Source organism: Azolla caroliniana, unplaced genomic scaffold (assembly GCF_043228905.1).
Source record: "Azolla caroliniana isolate FFs.n. ecotype wild unplaced genomic scaffold, voAzoCaro1.0.p SCAF_1, whole genome shotgun sequence".
Taxonomy (NCBI): Eukaryota; Viridiplantae; Streptophyta; class Polypodiopsida; order Salviniales; family Salviniaceae; genus Azolla; species Azolla caroliniana.
Genome location: NW_028230436.1, coordinates 34,764,063 through 34,776,100, shown reverse-complemented (window position 1 = coordinate 34,776,100; position 12,038 = coordinate 34,764,063).

Here is a 12,038-nt window from a genome sequence, read left to right as displayed (position 1 = left end):
TATTTTCATATGCATCTCGCCAAATATGCTTTAACACATATATCACATGTTTGGAAACACATTCCACTATTCCATTGATATGGAAAAGGACTCTTCCCTTCCACAAAAGATTCTCACCCTATAAGTTGTACAATTTCTTCTTTTATGAGTAATTATATGTTGAGAATTAGGTCCCTTGTCGGATGGGCCGAATTCAGGATAGAGGAGATTACTACACCCGGTCAAGAGCCAGAGAGATGGGAGCCAGATCGGATGGGAGTCCGGATAAGTATTCGGACAGCTCAAAAATGTAAATATGTTTTTGAGTTGAGCCTACTTAGGCCAGTTATGTAAATAGCCCGAAAGTTATCATCAAAGTATAAAGATAACTAGGGCAAACTTTGTGTGTGTGTAGAGTCGTCTTGTTTATCTTGTAGTCCAGTTGAAGAGAGTATTTGTGTAACAGTGTACAACGCGTTCGAGGTTGGTGCCTCTGCAGCAGAATAGACGAAAAGAGTTAGAGAGAAATAGACATTGAGAGTGCCTTAGTTGCAACCGCTAGTCGGCGAGGTGAACAAATTCAAGTCGGTGCTTGTCAGTTCGTTTCATTGTATATCTCTCTTATAGTGATTTGCTTGGTGTTTGTTGGCACCCATGGTTTTTACCCGGTTTAGGGGTTTTCCACGTTAATATCTTCTGTACTTTCATTCATATTTCTCTTTGTATATGCTTGTACCCATTCCGCATTCTACTTGGTTGTGATTGAGTACCTGTTTTTCGTATCATTATGCACATACCGAATACTAACATAGTAAAACTACATTGAAATCGGCAATATCAATTGGCTTGATATTTTTTTTTGAAGATTCACATTGGTGTTAATGGAAAGATGCCCAAAGGCTGCAAATAACTCATACATGAATACACAACCACCATACCACATCAATCAATATGTTGAATAGCAAAAGCCCTTATGCAACTACCTTAAAAACTACACTTACAAATCTAAAATCGGGATCCTTTTGTAATGGGGGTGGAAAACGACCTTGGTGAAGCATATCTCCATTTTATTCTCTCCCCAAAAGAGGTGAAAACCTCTGCATTTGTCCACATTTCTCTAAAATGTTGTTGCTTATGAAACACAACATTAGGCTCACCAATTATTGCCTCATATTGACATCTTAAACCGTGCAGAAACATCAACCACATCTCCTTGACTAACTCAACCACATTCTATTTGACTTTTGGAAACACAAATTTACAACTTGTCTTCCACAATCAGAAATTACTAAAGAAGATATCGTAGACCAAACCTTGTCCTCTACCAAACAATGGATTGTTGTAGAAGAAAATCAACACATTCCTTTGCATGATTCTATATTTCCTCAACAAGCCTTCCCTATCTCACAAAACCTCACGTGTACATCTGTTTACCATAAACAAGATACAAACTTCTCAAAAATATTTTCCAAATTGCTCTAGCAACAAGACGTATCCATAAGACATGGTGAATCTATTCAATGTGAAAACCACAACTATCACATTTTAAATCATGACGATACCCCCACCATGTCCTATTGATTTTACGCAATTGCAATCTAAATATAGTAACCATTCGGTTAAGTGCGCACTTAACCGAGCTGCGCATTTAGGGGTTTTCTGAAATTTTTTGCCCAAATTTTTAGGGTTTCTTGAAATTTCTTTCTTCTATGCTCTAACCATATGTTTCTTGATTAGAAAAATGATCAATTAACGTGATATAATTGACCTGAAATGTTTATGGTTTCAACATAATCTTGTTGGATATGATTTCTTCCCCAAAAGAAAGAAAGAAACAATTTTAAGAATAAATGAATCCGGAAAAGGAAATGGATAATTGGGTTAAATAGGAAAGTTTATTTTCTCTAATCGAGAATCAAAATCGCTGACTCACAGACACACGCACACAGACGCTACGATTGGAGAGACCGATTCCGAATTTTGGTTCTTTTTTCCATGCATTTCTCTGTGCCTAACAAATTCTTTTAATTTTATTTTTTCCTATAAACTCCTTTCTTTGATTGTTTTGTGAATGTTTCGATTCTCGAACTTAGTTTTAATTTCCGCTGATGTAACTTCATCATGAACAATGTAAATTTTTTGATCCGGATTTTGACCTCTTTAAAAAGTGCACTTAATAGAATGGCGCACTTAAGTGGGCACATACTTAACCGAATGGTTATTGGAACCTATAACACATTGTTTGATTAGTGGCTATAATAGATCAATTTTTAAATAATAATGATTGCAAAAATAGCTGAAACATCTTTTAATATGGTATGTGCATAATAAATAATCATATGAAGTCCTATGATATCATACAAATACCCCACATATGGCCATAAATACTTTATTAAGTAGTGGCTACCTTTAATTATATAAGTATATAATGTGTTTAGTGCGTGTTGTTTAATCATTAACCCCTTTTAAAGTCTTTAAATATCCTAATCAGAAAGAATTGAGGGAAGTGAAGCCGAGGGTCACATGCATTATATTCATGCGGAAAGAAAGAGTGCAATCTATTATAAAGTCTTACGAAATACTATTTGCAAAGGGTAGGACCAACATTATCTTCATATGATGGGTAATATTGTTATCTTCCCCATAAGGAAAGAGATGAGGCTGCTCTACCGTGCTAGTGATATAGAACACATGTTGTTTTCATGTTCTTTAGGCAAAATAGATGCTCTGATAATGTGTGACATCAATAAAGGTGGTGCTTAGAGAGGTTAATGTTTGAACAACTATCATGAAATGAAAAGAAATAATAAAAGTATAAGGGCACTATGTTAGCTTTTGGGCTGATCTATTTTTTGTCTTTCTCATTAATAATTTTATAGTTTAGGAAATCTTAAAGTCAATCATTGAGATGATGCCAAGACAATGACCATATGCTAAAGAAAATGGTTCACACTTGACAGAAAGAGAAATAGATGGATATCATTTTAACATCCATGGGAGATGGGTTGCAAGCTATGGGACCATATTGGACCCATATATAGAGAGAGTATTATCGTCCTTTTTGTTTTCTTTCTAGACATTGTCGATCTAATCCACTTCGGACACACATTACAATGTTAACTCTAAATTGCAATACTCATTGGTAAAATTCTTGAATGTTGATGGTCACAACTCAAATCCACACATACTATGTGAAAACTTTTGTGGAATTGAGTAGTGACCCTCTATGTTCAAGCATTTTACTGGTGAACATATTGTGCATATTGTGACTCCAAAGGGAGTTTCAAACACTTTGTGTAAAATTAAGAAACGACTCACAATTCTCAAGATATTCACCAATGAATGTTGCATCTGAGACTGGGTGCAAGGAGTGGTTTGGATCATCAATATGTGGAAAACATTGTACCATAGAAAAAGAGAAGGGATGGTCGGTTGAAAGTGAACTGATGCAAATGTATTGTGTTTTATATGTGTTTAAATGTTTGCATGTGTTCATGTACATATATAATCCACGTGGTTCATAAGGGTGATGTACTTATCGAATACCAAATGCATTTATTTATATAAGAATGCATAATATGTCATTGATGATAGGTGAACTTGTGTAACAACAAACAACTTTCAACAAAATGAAAACTTGCAATTGTTCGTTGATCATGACTGGGCTATGTTTTAAAATAAAAGGATTCAATGTATTGCTAGTAACTCGTGAGGATCTAAGCAAACAAATAGTCATGAATGTATGCACACAAGTTTAGCTATAACATGCATGACAAAATTAATGTGAAGACTCTTTGAAGTAAATTAATTTATTTTAACCATATTGGATGTTTGCCTTTATTTTCCCAATGTCTCTTACAATTGTTATTTTCATCAAGACCTTATAAAAAATAATGACAATATCATCAATAAATTCCTACCTAGCTTACTCTAAATATATGGAGGATGTTCCACATTAGCTTGTATGAATGTAGTAAGCACTAACATCGGTGGACGTTAGGACATTGCCCCCAATACATAGAGAACTGATGTGTCTCTTGCTAATTCCTCCTTAGTTGCTAATTTTAGTCATTCCTACAAGCACTTCAACCCATCACAAGCCTCAATGTCTATCTATAACACACACACACACACACACACACACTCTCTCTCTCTCTCTCTCTCTCTCTCTCTCTCTCTATAATGGCTTTCATTACGAAAGAAAAAACACCACCATGACTAACTTACTGACAGGAACTACACGCTCCCGATGAACAACGCTCGGCCACAACTGAGTCTAAGATTAAACACAGAAAACGGGGAATGAAACACAGGACACAAAGGAGAGAAGAGTACACAGGATGTTTAACGTGGAAAACCCTGAGAGGGAAAAACCACGGGAGTCCACAGACTCCAAACTATCACTATATCACAATGATTATAATAGTGATCTCATAGAGGCAACGACCTCGTGCTCACGATCTTCGCCACAGGCGGCGGTTACAACAGAGGCAACGACCTCGTCTTCTCTCTCTCTCTCTCTCTCTCTCTCTCTCTCTCTCTCTCTCTCTCTCCCTCTCTGTACACAGTTACGCGCTCTCTAGTCTTGCACCAACAAGAATGACAACAACATCAAAACAAAGTTTGCCCTAAGTCATATTTATACTAATATGACTTTTCGGCTATTTACAAATATAGCCCCGATGGACTCTCAGAAACATATTTACAAATATGTCCCTTCATCCGGTGAGCACTTCTCACCAGGCCTTCACCATCCGGCTCTTGCCAGGTACTCCTCATCCAGTTCTCACCGGGTCCTCCGCAACCGGGTACTCTTCATTCAGCACTTGCCGGGTACACCACATATGGTTCTCACCGGGTACTCTTCATCCGGCGCTTTCCGGGTACACCACATCCGGTTCTCACCGGGTCCTCCGTAGCCGGGTACTCTTCATCTGGTTCTCACCGGGTACTCTTCATCCAGTTTCGGCCTCGGCCGAGATTCTCATCAGCACTGTTCTTCTCACTTCCCATCCGGAGGGACCTGTTTCCTAACACTTACTACAAAGTATAGAACCCTTGTATATAGGGATCTAAAGACTACTATGACTCCAAACTCAATGCCACCCTACACCAACTCAAATGGCGAATATGATGATATGCGACCTTGTAGAGTTCTCTCTCTTCATGGTTAAGATTTTGTGACTTCTCTAGCATTGTCAATTGCCACAAAAGAAGTCCTTTTAACTTTAGAAGATATTTTCTCACCGCAACTTGCGAATCAAAAGTGAAGGCATTCCGCATATTCCAATTGAGCCATATGCCCCAATACCTGAAGAACTTAAAAATAATTTGAAAATGAGGCACTAGTTCATTATTCTCCATATGTGCTAAAACCCAACTGAAGGACGATAGGCTTACTCCAGTTAGAGGCATCCACACTAAACTGATACACCTCCAAACCATCATTGCCATGGGGCATGAAATAAATCGATGCCTACTATGTTCCAATTCCACCAAACAAAAGAAACATGATGCTTTAGTCATGTTTCTTTTTTTTATTGCATCCCCCAACAGTAAAGCTCCAACCATAACTCTCCAAATAAATACCTTGGTTTGTAGCATCAATCGAGAAAACCAATATGCCTTGATCACATGAAGCCACCAAGTAATGGGCTTATGAAAACCCCATATCGTTATAACCCTTTCTTCCAACCACTTATGTTTGTCGATCAACTTGTGATAAGCAACATTTGTTGAGATCATAGCCAATCTCTTATTTCCAACAAACCTCCAATCAAACTCTTGAGATCGCCCATCTAAATCAGGAATTAGTTCATACGAAGATAGTATTTCTTGCAACCTATCCCAAATAAAGGTATAACCTTTTGGAATACAAAATGTTGATCTTATTGTTTGAAAGACCGTTAATCTTCTCTGTGACACCAACATTGCATCCGATTAAATTGAAGGTTAAGAATTTGTTTACCTTCCCACCTCAACAACCTTGATGTTGCCAAAACCTCCATTTCTAATGAATTGGCACATCCCCTTTCTTGTGGAGGATGTTATGCCACAAAATCCAACATACTTTGCCAAGATGTCAACAAATGATTAACTATCATAGACCTTGCACATTTGACATCCTAGTCAGAATTAATTACATTCTAGCAATTAGCTTCAACCTACATGTTTCCAACCTTAATTCTGTTATTCTTTATAAAGTACGCCACTATTTCTGTCCAAAGTTGTACACCTTCAAACATAAATCGAATGAAAGTAAATCGACGAGCCACCATATGGTCATATAGATTCGATATTGATGCCCCATCAAGACGCTTCGGGGTACAAACATGATCCCATGCCAACCACAATAAGGCACTTTTCCCTTTTCTTTTCCATAACAACATTTGCATTGAGCATGACAAGATTTCAAGATCTTGCTTTGACCATGGGAGCAAAGGAAGATAATAAGATACCATGGAGACCATAATCGATTGGACCACCTTAAGTCGTACATGAAAAGGTCAAAATTGAGACCTCCAATACATAAACTTATCCTCCAACCTTTTGGATACCCATTCAATAAGTTTCACATGAGAAACTTCCACCCCAATTTGATATCCAAGGTGCGACAAATCATAGCATGATGTACTATCCTTCCTGACCACCCTAACCCTAACACATCTTGTTCTGTACATGAAATGAGGACAGATTTATGCATATTAATTCTCAACCCTAAAGCATTTGAAAACAATTCCCACACATCTCTTGCCTTATAATATTTTCTTGATTAGGTGCCAAAAACATAATATGGTCATCTGTGAGAGCTTGAACAATACATGGCTTCGTTGACGGCAGCCTTAGTCCAATCAATTCTTCCTCCATAGCCATATTGTGTAACTTAACAAGAATAAGATGTGTCACAATAGTGAATAGTACTTACCGGGCATCCTTCTCTAACTAATATCCGAATAGAAATCGGTTTTGTTACTCCTCCATTAAACATCACAGACACACACATAGTCACTCACTCACTCTCTCTCTCTGTCTTTGTCTCTGTCTCTATTTATTTATTTTTTGGTAAAAGCACACAATTATATTAATTGTATGTAAAATCCACTTAGTTACTACACTTCTTAGTCTCCTCTACCTATCACATGCCTATGTAGGGAGAGGGACGTTCTGTAATGCTATTAAAAAACCTAAATATGCATTTGAGGAACTGATCCCACATGCTCTAATATCCAAAAATTCCACATGAGAATACCTTTAAGCTTCTTTATATAGGTTTTCACCCCATATCTATTATCAAACATGAAAGCATTACGCATATTCCAATTGTGTTGTCGACCCCAATAACGTAAAAATTGGAACAATATCTCCATCTCATCATTTGAACCATTTTGAACATATTGAGATAAAACCCATTGTTGAGGTCTCAAACAACAACGGGTTAAAACTTGCCAAATGGCCTATAAGTACTTCCAAATGGTACACACTATAGGACATTTAATGAACCTATGTGTACTATCCTCCAATGGAATGGTGCAAAAGAAACAAGTGACGGACCCTAGTCCTCGTCTCTTTAAGGCCGAACCTAATGGGAGCTCACCAATCATGACTCTCCATATGAATACCTTTGCACGAAATGGTAGATGGGAATGCCAACTACATTGTAATATTTTCCACTACCTTGCATCTGACTTACATACATTCCACAACTTCGCTACTTTAGGAGATAGCCAAGATAATGATGCCATCACATGATGATACAATATATTTGTAGTGACCTGTAACAAGCGTGTACCATCTTGTAACCGCCAATCCACCCAAGGTGCAGAATTTGTTTTCAATGACAAAGATCCTTGCAACAATGGTATATCTTGTAATTTCTCTCAAATAAATCCATAATTTGGGGGAATACATAACCATCACTTGGCATCTTCAAAATCCGACAACCTTTGAGATTCATTATCAACCACATCTTCCAAATGTACAATCCCCAATCGAAATAAACGATTGAATTGAGATCTCAACTTCTCTTTCCCATGCCAAAACAACACTCGAGAAGAAACAAGCAATTCATTTTGTAATGAATTACAATATTCTCGATCACTTGATGGTCCCCATTCAAAAAGAGATAATGCATCTTGCCACGATCTTACCAAATGTTGTACACATATAGAATGTCAAATATTTAGAGGAATACTTCCATTGAGTAATGACCACCAAGATGCTTGAATCTTTGTTTTCTCATGCACCAATCCTTCATGCTCAATAAAATATTGCATCATAGATATGCATGGTTAATCTTGTTGACATATATCTCGTAATAATGCAAATCTACGAACCATCAAATACCTTTCCAAATCCAATATTGTTGCACCACCTAGTAACCTTTTAGGAGTAGCCAAATGGGCCCATGAAATCCATGCAACTCCCATCATTTCTCCCTTCCGCCACAACATGAATCGAATAGGTTGTAAAATGTTTTATAATGCCTTCTTAGTCCAAGGTAGTAAAAGCAAAAAATATAATAAATAACATGGGTATCAAGATACATTGCACCACTTTGAGTCGTACATGAAAGGGCCATAATTGAGACTTCCAATACATAAATTTGTCCTTGAATTTACTACCAATCCAATCAATCTATTGAACATTTGTAACATTAACACCTGGCAATGGATAACCCAAATTTCAATAAATTGATCCTCGTGTAATCACTGATTCTCGTCATTCCAAACTTTCCAAATCACTCTCCGTACAAGAAATAAGGTGAGACTTCCTCCAATTTATATACAACCTTGAAGCCAAAGCAAATTGATCCCAAACTTGCTACTCCTTTCAAGATTTTCTTTTGAGGCTTGTAAAAACATAAAAGAATCATCAACCAATGCTTGTACCACAAATTGTCCACCAGAAGGAAGTTGCAAACCCACAATATCACCATTAGCTGCAAGATTTGACAATATTACTAACAAATGATGTGTAACAATACCAAATAACAATGGGCTTAGTGGACATCCTTGCCGCACGGATCTAGTAAGAAACACTTTCAGAGTAACTCTGCCATTAAGCATCACACGCGAGGTTGCATTTTGCCCTAACAAAAAGATAAGTCGACACATACGAGGACCAAACCCCATATTATACATCACACCTGAGAGGAATGACCAATTAACATGATCATATGCTTTTTCCAAATCTAATTGCACCATAACCATTTCTTGATATGTATGGCGAGCATAATCGGTAGCCATTTGAACATTCAAAACATTATGCAATATATTTCTACTTGTAATAAAACCATATTGAGATGGATGAATAAGTTGAGGTAAGAACTTCTCAAGTTAGTTGGATAGTATCTTTGTAAACACTTTGTATAACCCTCCCATCAATGAAATAGGCCTCCATTGATGAAATGACTCCAAAAAGTACATGTAAGTTTTGCTCTCCAAAGTGGACTACCTTAATTTGCCATCATCGACTTTTGAGCATCAGCCAAATCTGCATTTGCTCGACCAACCGCCTCTTGTAGCACATGGACTACGTCCCAAAGGGTCTTTATGCTTGTCATTTTCTTAGTAACTACAACAATGAGTGTTTGTGTTGTTCCTGCAACACCACACTAGCTACCCCTACTAACCCTTTGCACACTTGCGGGGTGATGTTTTTTCGTGTTTCGGTTACCTAGGTGATTTCTAGGTGGCAATGAGTTTATAAGAGACCAAGGTTGGTTGAACTAAATCTCCTTTCATACAGTACCCCCTTCAATGATGGTGTTTGTTACAATATTGTTGGTTCTAAGTGTAAGTGGATGGTTGTAGGTGTTAGAGCTTAGTCCTAACGTAACCATATGATAAGGAAATATAAGATAGTTATAAAGAGAAGAGAGAGAAAGAAGGGTGTCGATCCACCCAACCACCCTCGAACGAAGGGATCAAGATGGACTCGAGCCTCGATCGACGTCCCATACCACCGTCGTGGCATCGAGTTGTACCTAGTGTTGGCACGCTCGCTACAAGAATTAATCACCACAAAATCAGAGTCTCGATGTAGTCAACAATCTCTCAAATGAGGGTAGTTAGGCCTCATATTTATGGCCAGACCTAATGACCCCAAGCAAGTTTACACTTGGCCCTTATGGGTTGTCTCAATTCCTAGGATTAAAAGTAATCCTACCTTCTTTACATTCGTCACTTTCGTGTACCCATCGGACGTTGCCCACCCTCACACTTTATCTATGTGTATAGAATACTGCAATACAATCTTACCACGAGATAATTTATGGTCATGCCTGTAACCGTGATTAAGTCCTTCATTTTTTGCTCTTTGCCTTAGTTTGCTCTACAATCTTACCACGGGATAATTTATGGTCATGTCCATAATGGTAGGCCTCGATTCCTTTCCATGCCATGGTTGGCTCCATGAGGTTGATTAAGTCCTTCATTATTTGCTCTTTGCCTTGGTTTTCTCTACAATCTACCGCGGGATAATTTATGGTCATGCCCGTAACGGTAGGCCTTGATTCCTTTCCATGCCATGTTGGCTCCATGAGGTTGATTACGTCCTTCATTATTTGCTCTTTGGCTTAGTTTGCTCTACTTTTCGATTGTTGGAAGAGACTTCTTTTGTTGGTGGATTCAAACATTATGTCATTTTTTTATGGGTAGTAGGTCCCACTCTTCTTTGTGTAGCAATGCTTATTTCTTAGTAATTGTTATGAGTACCTCCTTGGTTAGTGACCAATACAATGTTCTCATATAGAAAATGGGCCAACATGGTTTCCATCCACATCAGGCAATAATATGTAGCTATGATAACATATTTTATTGACCATTTGGGATGCAAAATGGTTTAAATGTGCCAATGAAGTCAAGAGGGCACCAACGGTTGTGCATGGAAGTTGTGTTGTCGATGCTAGTTGGCTTGCCTAGATGACTCTTTGTGATGTCATTTCTTGATCCGGTACTTGTAGTGGCATTTATTGTTGCAAGACTCACATTCTCGGGACTCATCATAACTATTCATGAAGTTTCTAAATTTTTTGAAAATTCTACACCATTTTTGAGTTGCCTATGAATGACTCTCATAATGTGGGCGATGATCATAAAGTTACATTACTAGTTAGTGTAGTACCTTCATCAAGTGGTAGTGTAGTAACATGAGGTCAAGAGGGTGACATTATTGTGTTGTTGGAAGACACAAACAACCTTTGGCTATTAGACCGGGAGGGGTCTTGTTTTGGTTGCCAATTGTTGATGTTTAGCTTGTGTTGTCATTGTCGTGATTTTTGATATTTTGCAACTTCTCCAACAACCATTTCCCATCACACTCCAAATTACCATTTCGCATCACACTCCAATCTACAACCCATTCTTAGACTATCCTAAGGTTATTTTTGCATAGACTTTATTGATGATTAAACCAATACAACAATAAATTTATTTAAGTTGGGTTTTCTATTGCAATGGTTGAAACATGAGCATATAAGGTACAACGTTACATTGGGCCCATGACAAGGTACTTCTACCTTAATCTAGATAAATACAACACGGATTGTGTAGAGGAGGTTAACACTAACCAAGAGAAGATGGATATAACAATAGAATATGGATATTCCATGCACATAATAAAAGTACTAGAGTTTCACTATATTCTTGTTCTTACATATCATGCCTTCAAAATATATGGTTTATATAGCTTAAGTGGTTGTTGGCCACCTCCATTGGAAACATTTCTTTCTGAAAACACCATCCACACTTGACTTGTTTTTGGCCTACAACCTACAACCAACTCCTTTAGATGTCCCTTGTCGAACAACCAACAACCATAAGCAAGTCGATGATTGGTTGGGATGTGGAATTCAAGAAGGTCAGGACATAACTCATATTGTTGAAGACATCAAAAGAAAAGTGCCCCACTTATTGGTAAAAAGAGGACAAGAAGAGAAAGAGAGATTCATAGAAGAAGATGAAGTTGAGGACACAACAAGCCTTCAACAACATGATTAAACCCAAGAAGGAATACCACTTCCTTAGTAGGAAGACGAACTCCAAGAATCCTGATAAGTA